Source organism: Syngnathus acus, chromosome 16 (genome assembly GCF_901709675.1).
Source record: "Syngnathus acus chromosome 16, fSynAcu1.2, whole genome shotgun sequence".
NCBI lineage: Eukaryota > Metazoa > Chordata > Actinopteri > Syngnathiformes > Syngnathidae > Syngnathus > Syngnathus acus.
The window spans coordinates 8,542,961-8,564,328 of NC_051101.1; the positions used below are offsets into that span (position 1 = coordinate 8,542,961).

The following is a 21,368-nucleotide window of genomic DNA, read 5'->3' on the forward strand; positions in this document are numbered from 1 at the left end:
TGTAGCCAAGACTGATCCAAAACACAAACCCGCCCCTTTACATGCAGAACACTGTTCTCTGGAGAGTCTGCTACACTAAATATGGCGCCAATAGCAGAGGAGGCATTATAAAATAAAAATGCAAATATAAGCAACAACCCTTTAATGTGACAACAAAGGGAATTCTAAGGTAGCTAGTAGCAGATAGATGAATATAATTTTATTGCATCAAGCATGAACCATTCTTTTCTACAGATGCTTTTCCAAACATTCACCACTTTCAGTTGTAGTTTATTTTGAGGTGTTGCTCCCTTCAACCTTCTTTTTGGCAGGTAAAATGCAGCCCTTATAGGATTTAAGTTGGGGATTTGACTGACCTTGTCTAAATCGGCTGCAGCACACCTGTTACCCTAAAGCAGTGCTTCTCAGTTATTTTCTGTTATGCCCACCCTGGAGGAAGAAAACATTTGACCCCCCACCTGACTTTCTTCACTGACTATAAATAGTATAATTTCTGCATAACATTGTATCCTATTGTTAAATGGATACTGGTAGCAAGGCGGATTTGATTGGTTTGGATATGTAGGTAGTTTGATAAATCTGTTTCATTGTGTTGACAAGTATTTGAATCAATACATAAAATGCTAAAGTAGTCGGATAGGTAAGATAGCTGGCAGATAGAGAGAGACTGACAAGTACAATGGCTATCAAAGCATACCCAGCTCTTTGCAACCCAGGAAGGGAAAGGCGGCAGGATAGTGGTGGACAGGGGGTGCCCAAGGTGATATGAAGAAAGAGCATATATATTTCACCTGCTGACATGGCCTCTCAAAGAAATCTTTCATTAGATCCTCTGAACAGCCAGCTCAGTGGGTCCAATGCTGTCAATTTAGCTGTCATATTACGCTGGCTCAATATCTGCTCTTTCATCTTGGGAATTTTTCATCTTATGTTCTTAAGGGGAATTGGCAAAACAGATGCAGGAACAGAAAGCTTCAAAAGTTGAACCAGTGGTTAAGTGATTTATGGTCTGCATGTTTAACCTGCACACGTAGAGAAAGCATTTAAGGAAGTTATAGCTTTAAAGACAGTCTTTCATCATATACACCATAAACCTATAATTTGTATCTTGCAGCATTTATTATAGGTTTGATCATTCTATTTCCAATACCCAAAGGCATATATGACATATTTCATTGAAAGTTCACCTATCACAACTCAGCATTTAAGTTTGTCCTGCCAACATGCTACACCTCCAAAACTTTATAGCAGTGTTGAACTTAAATTTGAAGGGGTGGAGAGGAGTTGAGCTTTGCTGCAGACGTGTGAGGTTCCCATACGGGATATCAATGGGTCCTTTCACAAGGTGATAATTTAATCTGCCAACACCTTTTTATAAATCATTAACTTAAGTGAAAGTTAACCAAGACAGCTTATTTTATCACGTAGTAAGAAGGGAATGTTAAAAGCAGACGGCAAATGTGAGATACTAAAAAGAAGGCTACGGAGACTAAAAGCTTCACCTTAAAGAGTACATAAATAACAGTCTCATGTAGGGACTTCAGAGAATGGATGTTTTTTTCCCTCAGACGGCTCACCTCTCTCGCTCTCAGAGTGAGATGTTTGAGCCCACCCACAATCCATATATACATGTAGCAAGAGACAATATACTCAAAGGTAATGTTAGCAGCTCCCCTTAGGCCCTTACCTTTCAACAAAATTTTAAACTGACTTAATGATAATGTCTCTACAATATAGTCAATAATGTGGGCAAAGTAGTTAAAACATTTTTTAAAAGATCTTGTTTCATATTTTTTATCCTTTCATAGTTAACAAGCTGCCAACTTGTGATCAATTTTAACCAAGACTTGCAACAAGTCAAGTCAAGTCAAGTCAAGTCAAGTTTATTTGTATAGCCCTAAATCACAAGCAGTCTCAAAGGGCTTCACATAGACAAAAATTGACAATTATTCTCAAAGCATCCCCTGATCTTAAGCTCCCAAACAAACAACAACAAAAAAGAATAATGAGAGGATGAGGCTCTGAACAAAAACTGCATTCATTAGTTATTAATATAAAGTATGCATATGTTATTCACCGTGTAGTAATCCATCAAACCAGTGTAGACATTTTATTCCCACTATAAATCATACACTGATATGATCCTTTTGGTTGACAAATAAAGTCCTAAGAGGTTAAATAAACAATTTGGGTCATAGTTGGTGACAGGGTTTAAGTACTATACACTCATCGAGACATTTGTCTGCAGAGGTGAATGAGCATAAATATACAGGCAACTATACATGCACACTCAAACTAGCAAACCTAGGCCACCCAGGATGAGAACAAGAGAGTTGGAAACTTTAATTGTGTTTATAACCCAACTCTGGATTATAGGGTAGAGTGACACGACTGAGAGTGAGGAGTTTCAGTTGCTCAGCTGTAAATAATTAAAAGTCAGGCCTCCTCGACTCTGTCTCCTGCCTCCCACAAACACATGGTTCTTAACCCACATACATATGAGCCTCCATTATTGTCATTATAACTTCCCTTTGCGGTATAAAGCATATTAGTTGTTGATTTTACAGAACTTTTAAAGAGGAAGCAGTGTAGCGACTGTTCAAATCTTGTTCAAATATAAGGTGTTGTCTCGGCGTGTGTTGCTCTGGGGTTGCCAAGCGACAAGTCTCAGATCCTTCAACAGTCATCTTTGTGGTACTTTGATCACATACATCATGGATCAAAAATGTTTTATAGCGTCAGCCTTCAGGATAAAGTTGTTTGTGTCAGGGATGTGAATTGGACTTAATGTATTTAAAACAAAATTATTTCACTGACATATATAGAAAGTGGGTCACAAGTGTTCACGTTAGGTTTTTCAGCTTGCTTGGCTATACCTAAAAGTTTTTAAAAATTCCCAAAACAATAAATTCTTTTATGCAATATATATTTTTAAATGTAATCCATAATCATTATTTTTATTCCTCCAAATATTGAAATAAAAATCCATACTGGTCAGGCCCAACTTGAGACGATGCATGCTCAGACAGCTGAAGCTAATAGTCTGAGCATCTTATATTGACACAGATAGAGTTACTCTAAATCTTATAGACAGCTTACTGAAGTTCAAACAAGCCTATTTCCTTTTAATGGCGTAACACTACAGCTACTGGAACACTCGCTTGACAGAAATATAGAGGTTTGGCAATTAGCACTAAAACTTGAAATGTCTGGACAGGTAATCATTCACAGTTTTTATCACTTTTGGAAGAGGAGGAAATCCTCTGCACAAGCGTATTATTATATGACATGCCTTTTGATGTCAGAACCAAGCCATATTCACTTGTTATTGCCCTTAAAAAGTCTGTCTCCTCTTGGTCCTGCATAAAGAAAGACTTAATGGCATTTTTTTCCCTCTCAATGAGTCAATTAATTACTTTGGAGGAAACTCTATCTGGAATAATATTGCATAATAGTGGTGAGACTTGCTTTGGCTTCAAAGTTGTAGACACAAGGTTGAATGGCTGACACGCTGCCATGATAGAGATCAATCGGGATTCTTGAGACATTTGAGTTGCATCTGAAGTTATTTGAAAATATTTTACCTCTATAAAAGTCATGGAGGTAGGGTCAGTAAAGTTGTAGCCATGTCTTGAGCAGCATTACAGTTGCATCTAGTGAATGAGCCTCATGAAAATCTTTATAAACTAAAGACCACTTTCAGAATACACTGCAACCTCTGCACACGATTAGACAACTGTGGATTTTCCCCAGAAAATAAAACAAATTGAAGTAATCCAATCTGACATAAATTAAACAACTTGCAATGCAACTTTTGCAGTCTTGGCTTGAATATTTTAGGTTGTATTTTTCCATCCAGCTGAAAGCAAACCAAGATAAAGTTCACACTTAGCAACACAAAGCACAACAAACACACACCAGCATCCTTGCTGTTTCCTGAAGAGCTTGCCAATGGCAATGTTCTGCCTTAGCCAAGGCTTTGCACTGCTGGAGGTTTAGGGTTCAGATAATGTCAAGTATGCGTTTTACCAAACACACACTCACATACACACGCACACACATATTTTGACCGCATAAATAAAAATCATGTGGCCATCTACTAAAACAGACCAGATCATTTTCATCTGATGTTTCCATCTTACATCCGCTTCAACTAAAAAATTGAGAATTTTATGAAAGTTTTTATCATGTCCTTCGTTTTTGTGTGGGACATGGCAATAGCAGAGATAATGAGGCTGAGACAGTGCAAGGCAAAGCGACTTTTTTACAAAATCATAGTCCTGAGTCTGCATCTTGTCAAATGTCAGCAAAAACAACAGGGGTGCTATGCTCCTGGGGGTGTAGCGCATTATTGAAAACATGAAAGTCGGATCTTTGATTCCTTCCAAGACTATATAGCCAGGACAAAATCCAATTTATTTGGAAGTGCCTATAGCAGACAGTATTGCTTAAAATGGGACAGTATTTGATGCCTCCTAAATTTTAAATTCATAAATGCAGTCAATAATTAAAATATATCGCCCAAAATGCCAGGGAAATAGATCGTTTGCAAATAGCTTGGCTTCATTAAGAAAAAAAGACCATAACTCAAAACACACTCTTCTTTTGCTTACCATCTTCAGAGCTGTCACTGCTACACAATGTTGATATGTGGACTCATAGCTTGGAAGCTGCTTTTTTCCACCTAAAATGACAGTGACAGAGGGATATGAGAAAATCAGCGCAAATGAAATAAAAGAGCTAATTTTGCTTCCTCAGATGAAAGATCCTGAACGCTGATCTTAAGCAGTGAATAATCTATATATAAATACAGTTCCACAAAGTCAAAAATGATAAATAATGCATCAAAGGTCCACCCGCTTCAAGGATGCTAGTTTCTTCTCAGAACACAATACTGCCATGTTTAGTGGTAATTGGACCTGCAGTATTTCAATGTTTCTTCTCTAAAAAGCAAAGTATTCAAATATTTTACTTTGCCAGAGTTGGTAATTGATGCAAATACAGGAGAATCTCCAGTGTGGAACGATCTGTTGTTCATAATATCATGTTTGGTTGAAATATTCTAAATCGTGAGATAATCTGACGTTTGTCATTCATGGTCGAAAAGGAGGGAAATCAGGAGAAAAACATCAAACATCTTGTGTGTGTATCAGTCCTTACTTTCAGGGGAGGTAGACGACATGGAGCCAGACAGTTAATGTGAAAGCATGACCAATTGGGCTGGGTTGGCACAAGGCAGCGAACCATGTCAAATGTTTCACCACCAACTGTTTCTTCCAGCCATTTGCCTCTTCCCAATGTAAAATCTCTTCTTTTAACATTTGGATAGTGTCGTCCTTACTTTATCATTTTCACCCATGCAAAACACCCATAGCCATTGTACTCTCTGACATCCACAATCGTAATTAATACCCTTTCAATCACGTAAATGCCCTCCTAAATGAACTAGGGTACTGATTTTCATTTGTGGCATATGTTAATTCATTGCTGCATGAAGAAAATGCATTGGGTTGGGCAATGTCAAGAACTAAGAAATTGGTCTTTCACCTCTTGTAAATTGGAAAATAAAACTAATGCTTGATGATAGTTTAGAATTGCAACCAACAAGACTATAGTTCAATGTAGAAGTACATTCACTGGATGGAGACGACAAACTACAGTAAAAGCGCAATGGGAATTCTAGTAAATTGATTGTAGAACACACAGAGGCATGACCCACTTAGTTATTAGAACTGTCTTTGAAAACACTCCAGGCCAAAACAATGTCTCTTTCTGCAGCCCCGTTATCGCCACTAAAGCTAACTTTATCTCACAAATGGGTCCTGTATAGACACATAATCACCAACTACGTTATATCAATGACACCACACTGAACAAATACCCAAAATGCACTCATCAAATCACATTAATAGAGCTGGACTTGTTCTTTTTTTACTGCAGTCTATTTGCAGTGAATGACACAACACATTAAGACGAGTGAGGCAACCTCTGAAATGAAAGGCTCATGTTACAGAAATCTGTCAAAGCAAGTAAAGGTTCAAAGTAGGGTCAGTCTTCCAGCGGGAATTTCTCACAATTCTGTCTCATGTAATGTGGATGCAACGAGGCAGATTGGAACGGATTGTATAGACATTCAGACAATAATGCTATCCTGTATTCAGAAATAGATGGGAGAAAACACGAAGAGGGATTCTTTAAGGTATGTTTACCTGCAATCTGGGGTGTGGAAAACTTTTGGGTTCAGACAAGAACATGATCAAACTCCAGTGATTTCTACTCAAGCTTATTCTAAAGAAGACCCCAAAACAAACTATAGGTTTTTCTGATAATAACAACACAATGGCAAGAATGTTTAACTTGAAATGTATCCTCTCTCTGTCACCTTTCTTCAGCAAATTAGCAGGTTAGACAGACCGTCACCCTGTTGAATCACACACTTTACATCAATGGTGCAGCTTTCACGTTTCCAACACACCCTGCCACGGAAACTCAAAACGGATGAGGGTTTACCTTCTCAAAGCATATGACGAATCTGCTCATCAAAAGACAGACTTGATTATGTTACAACTTCAGTGAGACAGTGCATCAGAACAGGTGAATGGAAGTTCAGTAGGCCACAATTAACATCAAGGAACTGTACAATTCCCCCACTCCTCCCATTTTTCTCAAATCCATCTTTCTCAATCTCCATGGCTCTCTCACATCTTGTTACTCTATAGCCATGGCATCACCAGCAGAGCTGGTTTTCCTTCTTTATTATATGCCGCCTCCTGTTTGGAATAACACACAAGCCAGTCAGTTCAGTCACCAACCGAAAAGGACCGCAGGCATAGAGAGAAGAAATAAAAAAAGAACAGCATTGTGAGAGTATGCTGGTATTGGTGGGGGCGGGGTGTGTGCTTTGAATGAGTTAATGAGACGGAGAGAAGAAGGTGGTGTTGAGGGAATGACAAACAAATAGAGAAGCAAATGAGAACCAGGGACAGATAGAGTGGGGGGAACACTGCCCAATGAACACCAGGGTTAAAAGGTCGAAGCCACTGGTCAATTCCTCACTACAGAAGCCATCCTGTTGTGTCAAATACAAGGTTGAAGTGAAATGCTGTCCACTCCTGTTTGGACAAAATGGCAAAGACACATCTCTTGGTTTTGAAGGATCCACGTAAAAAAAAAAAAAAAAAACTGTTCATTAATCTGCCACACCATTATAAGTGCACTTAAGATGTGAATGACTACTTTGTACATGAATGCTTTCAGAAACATGTGTGGACGTCATGAAAAGGTTTGTTGACTCCAGCTCTGAAAGTCATAGATTTTCAAATATAGTGCTTTAACCACATTTTCCATGATTTCTAAACAAGTGTGCCAAATCAATAGACATTGGTTACAGATTGCTTGGCAACCACCACTTGTTTAGTTACTGTTCAAGGATTTTTCAGACACATAAGAATTCCATTTGAAATATTTATTTGCAAGAAGATGACCTGCGCTGTTGTCTGCAATGCATTACCAGACCTTGTATTCATGCAGCAGCCATGGAATGCAAGGTGGTGCTTTTTAATTTCTATGCATAGCTAGGAATTATTACAGCACAAGGAATTGGCTCAGGATAAATAGCCAACAAAGGATGTATCATTCCATTTTGTACACAGAAAAGGTGAATGCTGTAAAGCATGTCAGTGTAAGTAAAGTTTCAGATGGGAAAATCTAGATGGAAACATTTCCTATTTCAGGTCTCACTCAAATACAAGAATACCTGAGTTTGAATGCTTCCGAGCTCAGATGTCCCAATAAATTCTAGAATCCTCTTCAAGTGCTCCCTCACCTTCAAATTTGGCACAAAGGATGCCACACAACTGTGAAGTACTTCCTCATCTTAGTCATTGCATTCAATTAAATTGTTTTTGGCGTATGTAGGGTGGATTATGACATGTTTAATTTGGGTGTTCATTATCTTGTTGGGTTGGAAGATATAAGAGGTAAGATATCTTAAATTCTTATACTTGGACAAAAGTAATGGACACGTAAAATGAAATGGTCTACATTGGTTATAAAGTCTACACACCCATACTCAAATGTGAGATTTTTTTAAGTGATGTAACAAATGAGACCAAGACATATACTAAGGTATTTTTTCCCATTAATGTAACCTAGCGCTCTGACCGCATCAGAGGGATCTCATCTCAAACATGTCAAGTCGGAAAAAAAATTACCCCAAAAATATATATACCATGGATCCCAGTGGACACATGCATTGTTTCTGATTACCACATTGTTAACACCTTCATAAGAACCTCTGTATGGTTGTGCAATCTAGCATGTATTAGTGTGGAATGAGGGAGTCATGTAACGCATGGCTTAACCGACATTCTGGGCTGAGTGTGTTGCTTAGTGTAGCAGCAAGAGGGAGCAGCAGTACACAGCACACAAGCTGCATTTTTTGACTGCAATGATGTCATTCTTCCAGTCAGTGCCAAAAAAAAAAAAAAAGACTGATACAGAGTCCTGCTCACGTTATGTATTTTAAACATTTGCTAAAATCTAATTACAATACCGGTATAGAAAATGCAGAGTCGGGCAATAGACTGCCATTATATTTTTATTTGCCATGAACAAATATTGCAAGCTTGATAAGATAAAAAATAAATAAAAAATGTTGGTCCTCAAATTAAATTCCTGAAAGACATTTTTTGAAGTTTGTTGATTGAAAGTTGAAGTCTTAACTTTACAATCACACAGGTCAATATTTTCATATTCATAAAATTTATAAAACCGTTGACCTGCAATATACAACCGTTTTCTTCTGTTAAAACAAAAATGCACAACTATGTCGATACAAACCCCAACAGCGACATCAGGAAATAACAGAAAGTAAGTGACGATGTCGCGGCTAAGATTTGAAAACTGTTATTTTCTCTGGGATTTGCTGTGTGATGTTTTTCCAACAGGCTGCTGACTGCTGCAGCATGAGGATAGTCACACTACAGCTGCTTTGTATGAATAACATTTCATGTGCAATAATCTGTGATTTTCTTGTCACAAAAATTGCACACGAGCACAGATGGGGAATGGCATCAACTTTTGCCGCATTCACACATCTGTCTGTTCATCTCCCATAAACACACTATATACACACACACGGTACCTCAAGTTAGATATTGATGAATAAGTAACAGAATTTAGACATTGGTGCAAATTAAACAACATATGTCACAGAAAGTTCTTAGAAAACTATCAAATGTTATGAGTGAACAAGTGCACTCATATCAGCAGCCTAAATTACCATATTTTTCAAGTTTTATGAGTATGAGCCGTACCAGTCAAAAAATGCACCATGTAGAACAAACAATGAAGTTGCTCCAGAGTATAAGTGGCATTGTTTTCTGGAAATGTAATTTTACTAAAAATGACACATGAAAAGTAGAGTTCAAATGCACACGTAAAATCCCTAAAGTGTCCTAATTGTGGGTCTTTTTGATTGTTATTCAGATTTGCCGTTGGGTTGTTCATGGTGCCTCAAAATAGGAGTGTCGGCGTGCACTCTAGATGATCCAATTGGGAATACGGACGCCGAGTGTATCAGGCTGCTCAAAAACAAGCTACTGATTGGTTTATAACATAAGCTGCATTTAGAAATTAATTAATGGAACGAGAGTGCTCTACGGCTCTCCGAACACGCACACCTTCTGAGTTGTTTTAGGACACCAGAGTGAATTTTCAAACACATTGTACTGACGGCAGCGAGTTAGTTCTGGTTAGACCAAACGTCCGCTTTTAACTACGGAAAAGCTGGAACCTATCCTAGCTGACTTTGGGCAGTAGGCGGGGTACACTCAGAACAGGTTGCCAGCCAATGAACCCCGCGCCTCTGAAATGTGAGGCGATGTGCTAACCAGTTCCCCACTATCGTCAAAGTATCTTTCACAATTTTTAACTTTCATAATGGTTGAGCATTACCCAGCTAAATGTCAAATAATCAATGGAAACACAGAAAACAGATGATCGTGCATATGTACAGAAGTGATTTGCCAGTACTCCAATTAACAGTCAAAACTGAAAAAAGGTACCGTAATTTTCGGACTATAAGTCGCACCGGAGTATAAGTCGCACCAGCCATAAAATGCCCAAAAAAGTGAAAAAAACCCATATATATGTATATAAATCGCTCCTGAGTATAAGTCGCCCCCCCACCCAAACTATGAAAAAAAACCGCGACTTATAGTCCGAAAATTACGGTAATTACAAAGCTGAGTAGGACACTTAAAGTCACGCTGATACATGAACACATGCTTGATTAATGATTATGTCGGCAATTTAATCTTTATTATAGTTCTCAAGGACAAATCAAGTATAGTCCATGTCTGGCGATACTAGAATCATCATGATTTCCTGGATTAACCAAGTAAATACAGCTACAATTTGGAAACTAGCAAATGAATTCTATACAGTCCCCATAAACAAACACACACACACAAGCATGCATGCACACACACACACACACGCACGCACACACACAAAACCAACCGCTGCTCCCATAGGCTTTCACACCTTTTCAGAAGGTACTTGTTGAACAAGTTGTTCAACGTCAATGTCGTATCAGGACATCCAGATGTGCGAACAGACCGTTTTAGACTGAAAAACGAGGTAGAGAAACCAGGTCAACTGGTGCAGCATGTGTGTCTGCAGGCATCTACAGATCAAAAGACAAGAGACCAACTGAACGAACATCTGCACGTCTGGACTTGTCTGAAGTGACTCGGAAATTTGTTGAAGGTGATTTGTGTCTTATCCTTGAAGCAACTAAACCAGGGGTGTCAAACTCATTTTTTTCGCGGGCCGCATTGTAGTCACAGCTTCTTTCCTTATGACTGTCAACCCAAATAAATGTATGAGCACCTCATATTATATACAATAAAAGCTATAAAACAAACTGACAAATAACTCGTTTTCAAATCAGACGAGTAAAAACTGGTCAAATATTTAAAAAAAGATATTATTAAAAGTGAAGACAATTTGCAATTCTAGTAATGACACACGAATTTGATACACAATTTGTCTTCGCGGGCCACATAAAATGATGTGGCGGGCCGTATCTGGCCCCCGGGCCTTGAGTTTGACACCTGTGAACTAAATAAACTGACATTTTTAAATGTCCTATGCTGTTTCTAAACATTTCAAGAAGCAAATTTGTGCTCACTGAAGCCATGTCTCTCAGAATGTTACATGGAGTCACTGGTCCACACATATGGTGCTATTTACATAGAACAGGTGGTGGGGCAGTCGACACTGACAAGCGTGATAGCAACAAATGGACACACAGTCTTGTTATATGACATTCAACCTCATGTTGCCTAATTGAAGAGAAAAAGAAGACTGGATTACAGGTGTCTCATAATTTGTACTTCTGTTGTCACAAATGATGAAACAACAACATTAAGACAAGATGACAGATAATGTTTGCATACATGTCTATTCAATAAGCGGGCTGTGGGCTACATGCGGCCCGAGGGACCAGCCTGTGGTCCAACCTGCCTGAATTGAACTGAATTCAAGAGATGCAGAGGGTTTTTCAGTTCGCAAGATTAAAAAAATTCTACAGTGAATGCAACATTTGCGTAGCTTACCAATATTGCTGACAGTGCTGTTTTCATTCGTTGATGTTTATGGCCCGGTTTTATGATATTTATATTTAAAGCACTGTTATCCTATTATTTCTTTGTCTTACATTTTCTCTTCTCCCCTTTATTTGGGTATCTTTAAAATCAATATAAATATTATCTAAGGAAAAAAACAAAAATATACGTGCAAAATTTTAAAATAACAAGCTTGCCATGAATGAATATTTCATTTACGCCACTCTGAGGCTGCTGCCGCCCCAGGAATGACAACCCTTGTTGGGATTCTGTCGCATCAAGCCAGCGGATTTGAATGCTAAACCCATTAACCGAGCATCACTCACAGTCAGAGCTGGCGATGATAAATAACCCAACCAGAGGAATCTGATTAGGGAGATGGAGGCGGGAGATCTGAGGGAATGAGTAACAGCAATGTTGCTGTTATCAGCCCTCAGTCAGATTGGAAATCGCATACCGAGACAACATGAAATGTTCATCTGCAATGAGTTGTGGCAGCTTGTTTCCCAATACACAAGTTGGGACCCAAAATTGGGTCTGATATTTTATTACTGATAGTTTGCAATTAAATGAAAGCTGAATTTTGCACGCAGGTGTGTTTTTAAGCGAACCAATATGCACAACATGCAGGCTGTTTAAAAGTGTATTATATATGGGGACTTTTGCAATGCCTTGATGGTAAGGCAGCTGCCTGCTGGGAAGTAAATCAGTCATTTTCATCGGACAGTCATCTTTACATTAAATAGGTTTCCAATTCAAATATAAAGTCATGTAAAGTAAATTGGGAAGCACATTTCATTAATCACTGAATCTGAATTCTCCTAAAGTCCCTCTCATGTCATTTAATTACGTTTTCTGCTAATCTTGGTGGGTCCTTCACTGCGCTTTGTGGTTTCTTGCGTATTTCAATTTTCCATATTGCAAAATTCACACTGGGGGGGTACAGGTTACCAGAGAAAATCTGCCTTTGAAGTTGTGTTACATTTCCTAGTGTATTTCCAAGCCCAGGTTTGGGTGTAGTGAACTCAAAGTCAAAAAAAGAGTATCCTTTTCACTCCTGATCAGACCGGAGACATTTATGTAGGTATTCTTTTCATATCTTAAGGAGAAAGACAAGAGTGTGCATCAAACCCTATGAATCATTGTAGAAATCAATTCACTGAACACTTATTACACTTATCATTTTTAATATTTTTTTAAGATCGCCCCCCCCCCCCCGAGGCCACACAACAGTTATGAAGGACGTGAGTTTGGTGGTGACATCTCACATATTGTCAGCCATGGACAAGGCAAACATAATAATTATTATTATTAATTATTAGGAGGAAATTGAATTTAGCACTACTAGTTCATTGACGAGAATGTCTATACCTCCTGCATGGAGACTCTCACAGGTTTCTTAAGCCTACACTGTGAAAAAACAAACACGTGCTCACATCCATTGATTGACCTTTCCTACCAAGTGTTATTAATAAATGCAGGTTGCATTAGGAAAGGTTAACGAGCAGAAGTGTCAAAAGTGCTCATATGGAATACAAACAAGAACGGTAAACACATGGTCACTTGACACGTTTTATTTTTTCTCTATCATTATTTTAGTCATACCAACCATATGCATTCTTGAAAATGAAACATGCATTTATTCATAAATGGGAATTTATTTGCCTATAATGAAATACAAAAACCCAGTCTAGCACCCCTCCACAGAGTTAGTCTGCCCCTCATGCTAGACTTGTATTGTGCACAGAAAATCTTTCTCAAATGTTGAAATGATTATCCAGTCATTCAGTTCACGTTTTTGAAAAAAATCCATGCTGAATATCTGTGTCTCATTTATACTATACTGTAACATCGCAAATGCTCAGTATTGTATAACATTCCTTAAAAAAGTGGAATAATTGATGTGTATTCATTTAAATCTCTTTGTGTCTCTTTTGCTTGGTCGCTTTCTCAAACACAGTATGTGGGTCAGTTTTACGATGGTGTCAGTGTCTGGACTCAGCAGCAACATATTTGCATCAGTCATCCTAACTAGACCGTGAAGGGAGACGGATTTCCCTGCTCAGCTGTGCCAGTGAGTCAGAGAAAAATACCCTCATAAAAGCTGGCTGGACTGAAGCAAGGCCTGAGGGTAAGTTGAATTGAAGTAAGGCGGCAAACTTTGGGCCTTTGGCTTTTGGCAATGCAGATTTATTGTAAGTAGAAAGCAGGGTGTCAATATACAGTATGCACATAAGTCATGAAAAAGCACTGGACCAATTTAAAATAAACATATAGTACAAAATATAGCCTTGAAAAGATGCTAGTACTAAATCTGTCAAATAACAATCTCTTGTGGTGAGCTTTTACCAAAGATGTTGCTGTAAAACAAAACATGTGACATAACTGTTTTGAACAGTGACAACAAAAATTACTTTTGTCACCATGGTAAAAGTAAAGAAGAGAAAGTCACAATTATTAAACTTGATCTCAGTTCTAATTGCATCAGAAGAGGTGTGGTGGGAAAACATGCTGAGCTATGAGCTGTTTTGCAACACTTGTGATGGTATAAACCTAATTCTGCTAGGCAACCAAAATAGGCTGCTTGTGTGCTCCAGGGTTGAATGTGAGCTCACTTGTGCAGCCAATGCAAAAGCAACCACATTCACCCTCTAATTAAGCTTGCTCATCCCAAATTTAGAAGACTCGGATAAAAAAAAAAAAAAAAACGTCTATGCAAAAAGCAGCTTAGGGGCATCCCTAAAATTGAACATTTGGCTGTGATTGCAACTGTGAGGCTTAATTAATTTAATAGGCATGCTTGTCAGGACATATAAAAATAGTTGGGGACACTATTATGGAATTATGCTGAGGCAGAAAGGTGGTTAATTTAAAGTCACAGAGAGCATAATTGCAGCAGCCATGATGACTCCTTTTCTCACCTTTTGGTCATTTAAAAATATACAGAACAACAAAGCTAAAGAAGGGAGGATGCAAACATAGAGGGAGTGATGAAAGTCACTCTGACTCATTACCGCAGTAAACCCTCCCTTCCCTCCCACTCTCTTCACTGCCTCTGAAGTAAGTCATATGAACTTGTATGAAATAGGTGTTTGCTGTATTTTTTTTTTCATGTCAATCTGGACTTGGGTCAGCTGAGAGTCAGCAAGCTGGGCCTTGATCCCAAATTCCCATTCTGGTAAACTTTCAACTACAAAAAGACCCCTACTGCTACTTTCAGCTCTTCATCTCGCTTCACTTCACAAAGAGCTTTGTTGATAAAGCCACTTTGGAGTGAGAAGATTTGACTCACCTTCTCACACTGTTTGGGGATAAGTGTGTTTGCTTTAAAGATGTTCACATCTGTTAGAAGAGTGCAATACTCCGAAGCGGGCATCACAATACATACGCACATAGTATGAAAAATAATGTGAATGCTCATAACTGTCATTTAGTTATTTTCATGGCATGCCTCCATTTGGCAGACCCAACTTGCTTAGAACAAGCTGAGAAGAACACAGTGCACGTACACACACACACACACACACACACACACACAAACACACACACAATTTATCAGTGATATCACGAGCTGTGCAGAGAACACTTTATTTGCCAAGGCAACATTCTGCTGGCAAATGTGAGAATCCCAGTAGTAGAGTGTTCTGCTCACTTTGCACTCATGCAGTCTGTCGTTATCTGTTTCTCACTCATAGGCATGAGAAGTATGCACCGACTCTGCTCAAAAATGTCCTTGTTGACATACAGGCTACACAAAGTGAGTTCAATACTGCAGTCAGTAGGCTGAAGAATCATCAGTGGTGGGCCCCGCAGGTGGTATTTTTCCTGCACCTACTGTGTTTGAGTCTCTCTTGCCAAGTGGAGGAAATGTTGTGCAGTGTCAACTTATTAATGTGCAGAAAAATGCAAAGATAAAATAGCAGCTACATTCCCCTACAACAGGGAATAAAGATAACTCAGTTTTAGAAACATAAATGGTTTCCTCCCTTTTTTGCTCCCTGCCATAACATAACATTTGCTTATTGTTATATTATTTTAATATATTTACAAACCTTGTGAAAGAGAACAACAATTTCCCTGGAGGCAGCTTTGGCAAGGGATGAATTGCCTGCCTTTATATTGAAGATTATAAAGTGAAAAAAATCATGTAATGAGTAAACTATCCAGAGTAGATAGCCTTGGGTCTTGTTTTCCCCAATTAAATTCAGATATATCTTTTTCAATGGACATGGTTTGAATAAACAGAAGGCAAAGAAACTAAAAAAAAGATTGCTCTAGTAACATTACTTGCTATTATAGATGGTTAATAGCTGTGGTTCTTATTTTGCCCTAAAGTCAAAGTGGAATAAAGGGCAAATATAGGGAAACACATATAAGTCATAAAGCTGCAAGTGAGGCTTTCAGTTGACCCCTTTGACCTGCACCAAAACTAGAGTGGATGCAAGTAATAGCGCCCTGAGGCAGCACAAATGTTTGTGTGGGTTAATGGGCAAATGAGAGAAATAGGTGTGCAAGCATGTGTGCTACAGTCTGTTTTGTGTGTGCTTGCGCATATGCATGCTTTCAAACGTGTGCGAATGTGTGTGTGTGTGTGTGTGTGTGTGTGTGTGTGTGTGTGTGTGTGTGTGTGTGTGTGTGTGTGTGTGCGTGCGTGCGTGTGGCTGTCAGCTCAAGAAACAACAAACCTCGAGGCTGTGACAGACGGACTCTAAACCACGTTACCGACATACCCCAATGCCTTGCTTAATAGTGCATGAGATAAGAACACTTGGATTTCAAAATATCCACCCCTCACCCCACCTTAACACTTCAGAAAGTGTGTTTATATGGCTCTCAAGTGAGAGACAATGGCTCCCCTCCTGGATGGATAAGCTAAAAAAATTAATGTGAACTCGGCTGCATCAAAGTCCAGAATATGGATGAAATGCCCCTTTTTTTTGGTCACATACACACAATCGGTGTGTGATTGTAAATGTCTACACTGGGACAACACACACACACAGGCATGCAGATAAACAAACACAGATGCACCAGCTGATACACTGCTTACATGGACACGCGGACTTTGAGGGATGCAAACAAGTTGACGTTGACATGGACAAAACAAACACAATCTCCTCCATACCCATCCACTAGTCCTCACTGTGGAAAAGCTACCCGTTTTACTTCACGTCAACTGAATAAATGCAAATTAATCGACTAAATTAAAGGACAAAAGACGTCACAGTCACCTCCGAGAATAGTGGTTCATGTAAAGTGCATTTGGTAATTGAGGTAATTTGAGATGAGAAAAGTAATGTGAAACTGGAAACAAGACTTGACTCATCCGTTTTGAGCCAAGTTAGTATGTAAACTGAAGACTGGAAACCTGTCAAGCTGCAAGCTCCTACAAGGTTCCGATTCAACGATCTCGTAACGATAGCAAGACATTGAGCACACCCTTGCTTACCTATACACGCTACAAGTTGACTTGTGAGAAAAAAATTAGAGACATGAATAATGCTGCATGCAAAACGACTGGTGTGAGAAAACAAGACATACTGTATAGAACAGAGTGAAGCAAAGTCCTGCATACTTAAGGTCCAACAGAAAACTTAACTCACGTGAGCAAGGACAACATGTATTTCTTCCACAGATTTGAAAAAGAAATGCCTGACAGCCAACGGGATTAACTGCTGTCCACAATTTAATATATGACCACAGTGAAACATCAACCTTGACAGAGTAATGGAATTTTCGCAAGGACAAGAGAACTTTGCAAACACACAAACTTTGTCCAGATCCAGCCTGAGCCTAACAGGGATAAAATTATATCAGGTTTCATCAAATTATTTATTTTCCCCCTATTTTTGTGGCCTTGTAAAATATTTTTAGATTCTTTAGAAGCTTCTGAGACAGATGAGTCAGCACAAAGGGACTTCATCTATTCATTGCAACAGATAGACGTTCCTCTGAGGCAAGAATTATACAGACGCTTGTCAAAAAGTCAGAAGTTACCCTTTCAAGAAAATGCAAATTAGTACTTGACGTTTTTTTTGGTTGAGAAGTAATGTTTAATATCTGCATCTGCTAACACTTGCTGTCACTGTCAAATTTGCATTTCTGTCTGACATCATTTCTGTCAATGTGGCGACAAGTGAACTGTAGTTGAACTTTTTCAGGTGGGCCAACTTGTCTCTCTGTGTGTCTGTTTCAGCACAGCATCATACCTGCTTGTCAGTGTGGGAATCAGACTGAAAAATTAAGTCAGCGATTGAAATAAAAAGCTGATGGGTTAGAAAAGTGTGACTACATTACACGGAGAAACCAATTCTGTTTGGTGAGGAGTGTAAACAGCTGCTGTGTGCGAGGTCTATATATGTCTATGGCCACAGTTGATTTTGTCAGCAGCTTTCATTACAGCAAACAGATAAGAGCATCAGGGATCTAACTACGCATCTGGCACTAACACAACTGTCAGTGTACAAGCACACAACAGGAGTCTCAAAACTACAACAACTGGCAGGCAGAAGAGAGATGGAAAAAACATGTAGATTGATTGATCACTTTTTTTATGGCCACCTGTACAATCTAATTAGAAGGTTCAAAATGTTAGCCTTCGCAAGGGTAAAAACAACCCTTAGTAATACGCAGAATGCCATCAAGCCAACTATAGTGCCAGATAACTGCAATATCCTGGTTGAAAATGCTAACATTCCACTCAGTAATGTTCCACTCCAGTCATGTTCAAGACTCAAGAATAAGATGTTATGTCTGCCATCCTTTCACAAAAAATGTCCACAATCTGCACTGAAATATAGCACCTCTTGTACTTTATACACATGTCAGTGAGTCGGGAAAGGGCTGTGACAACATCAACTTAAATGTCCAGTGTGAAAGAGGCTTCTTCTCTTACCGACTATACAGTATCAACAACTACAATGTTCAGTTTACCGTAATTTTCGGACTATAAGTCGCACCGGAGTATAAGTCGCACCAGCCATAAAATGCCCAAAAAAGTGAAAAAAACCCATATATATGTATATAAGTCGCTCCTGAGTATAAGTCGCCCCCCCACCCAAACTATGAAAAAAACCCGCGACTTATAGTCCGAAAATTACGGTACATAGGGTTTGTGCTTACTCTGCAATGTCATGTACACACATTTCCTCCCTTCAGATTTGTTTTACCCAGTCTGGGGCCTGTTTTTCTGCCAATTCTCAAATATAGTCCTTTTTGGTTTTAAAATCATTTCTTTATTTAATTAAAAATAACAATTTCAATCAAAATACTATTTTTTATGTACATTTTGTTCAATGGCTAATTTAAAAAAAATGGATAAATGATTTATTGTAAACTAAATAAAATATGAAACAATACACTTTATTCTTTTAACCTCAGCTACGAATGACCTGGCCCAGTTGTCTATTTAAAAAATCCAATGTAGCCCTTGAGCACAAAGGTTTGCTCACTGCCAGTCTATTTAGATGTCAAATGTTATGTGGATATGGATTCAGATCCCATCGCTGCTCCAGCAGAGAATGTCTTTCTGTCTGTGGGCAACAGGACAACTGAAATTTTCTAGTTTATGGATGATGTTTTACTTTTATTCCAATGGTTTCTTTACAACTTCATTTTTAAGTCTAATGTCTGCCTTTTTTTTTTTTTGCTGTATGTATCTGGTTACTGTATTCCCTCTGCACAGTCACTATGTAGATGTTATTTTTGCAAGAGGCGGAATGTCTTACCAGGCTGGTTTGTTGAATACTTTCTTTAAATTAGAAGCATCTTCAACTCAATAACACACTTAGACAAAAGCTTACAGCAAGGACAAAATCCCAAGAAGCAAACTCATCAATGTTGTTTATGTCACACAGTGTAGTGGAGTGCAGTGACCTCTACATTGGCCGGTGTGATGTAGATGTATATACCCGGAATGTCATAGGAGAACAGCTTCTTTGTGGCCATATTCGGCAGTTAATTTGCATCTTAAAAAGAAGGGACATTCCTTTGAGGACAATGATGTTAAAATTCAATACAGAGAGGACTGCTGGTTTGAAAGGGGTGTGAAAGAAGCCATCTGTGAAACTAGAAAGACCGTCTTTAAACAGAGGAGGTTTACACCATACCCTGCAGGATGCTGACAATAATGTTCAAACATGTCCCCACAAAGATCATCTTGATGCACAGGAAGTGGCCAATAAGAAGATGGTGAATGACAAGTTGGTATGCAAGATGGTCATTCATCAGCCACACCTGGCAAAAACAGCAACACCCGATCGCGACCAGCCCCAGGGGACACATTCACCAGAGATAAATGGTCAATATAAGGAGACTCCACACATTTAAAACTAAGAATCAGACTTTACGGACAGCTCGGTGGCGCACTGGTTAGCACATCCACCTTATTAGTGACCGAAATAATTTGTGGGCACCTGCCACAGATAAATGTCTAAGTGGGAAACACTGCAATTGTAAGGTCTTATTTTGTGGAGCCAATCCTTGACGTCATTAAAGACATTAAAACAAACCCTCGGCTGATCAGATTCGTGAAAATGTTTCTAAAATTGGCTTACTGTATATTGGCAATATTCAGTTGTTGTATTTTTTGACTACATTTTTTACTACTTCTTTTTAGGATTACACAGTTATTTATTAATCTAGTTTTTGACAGCTATCTGGAAGTTAACCCTGCCTATCCGTCACGGTGTGAAGAATACTGCATAATTTAGAGCACGTGTCAGGCTTACTCAGCTCGTTTCTCAGCGAAAGATGAATCCTTGACCTCTTCAGGAAACAAATTTGATTTCTCAGTGAACACTGAATGGTTAGGCTTCCAAACTACCAAACAACGTTGCCTGTGGGCTAGCCAGTGCCTATGAATCACAAACACGGTACAACTAGTTGGCATGCAAATCAAATTTTGATTAGCCATAACATAAACAAGTCGCTGTTGAAGTAACTTTGTGAGACATTGCTGGAAAGATGGCAAACAATGGTAATATCCTATGCATTTTAATTTAACACATTTTGAAAAGGCTGAAATAGCATGAGTCCTTATTCAACAACATTCATAGTACATAAGAGTTTAGAATTATTAACTTGAAAGTCTTATAATAGCGTCAATGTTCCAGTCAAAATACACAATTTTTTGAAAGTGATTGCATGGGTTAATAAAACTCATTACCAATATTAACACAGCTAAATTAAATTGCTTCGTCAATCTGTATTCAGTTCCACAAAATGCTCTTGCTTAACTATCACGTGCTGCATATGAACCATGTAGTAATGTGTCCTGTATATCCAGCGGTATTGCACCATGAAGCTCCTACATTATTGAGAGTTGGGCACTTACTTGGGGTTTATTCATCCCATTTCCAGCTACTTAGATTATGAATTGCACTAGACTGGAAAATCATGTCGATGCAGAATGTCTCTTGGGGTACTACTCATGGCCTCAGGCATAATGTGACCCCAGGATTTTTTTTTTCCTATTTTACTTTATAATCTTGTAGCAAAAAAAAAAAATGCAAATATTCAAAGACAAGTATTGTTCATATTGAGATACATTTTAATGCTAAGTACCTAAATAATGAATCACAATTAATGTGATAAATAAGAACAAATTTTGGTTCTTTGGTCATTGCATGCTAATGTTATATGTGAATAAGTGTAATGATCATGATAAGTTTTCTTTCATTTAAAACACAATTGTTATTGTGACTGGGTTTGCAGTGGAATGTAACAGCACTGCAT

The 21,368-nt window shown here is 38.5% G+C and overlaps 1 long non-coding RNA gene across 2 annotated transcripts in view; it reads right to left on the reverse strand.

Moving 5' to 3' along the window:
- Positions 1-21,368, reverse strand: part of LOC119135468 — a 90,395-nt gene that overhangs the window by 53,813 nt on the left and 15,214 nt on the right. For both annotated transcript variants that reach the window (XR_005100564.1, XR_005100565.1), the window contains exon 3: positions 4,614-4,684. This is a non-coding gene — a long non-coding RNA (uncharacterized LOC119135468). The remainder of the gene's footprint in view (positions 1-4,613; positions 4,685-21,368) is intronic.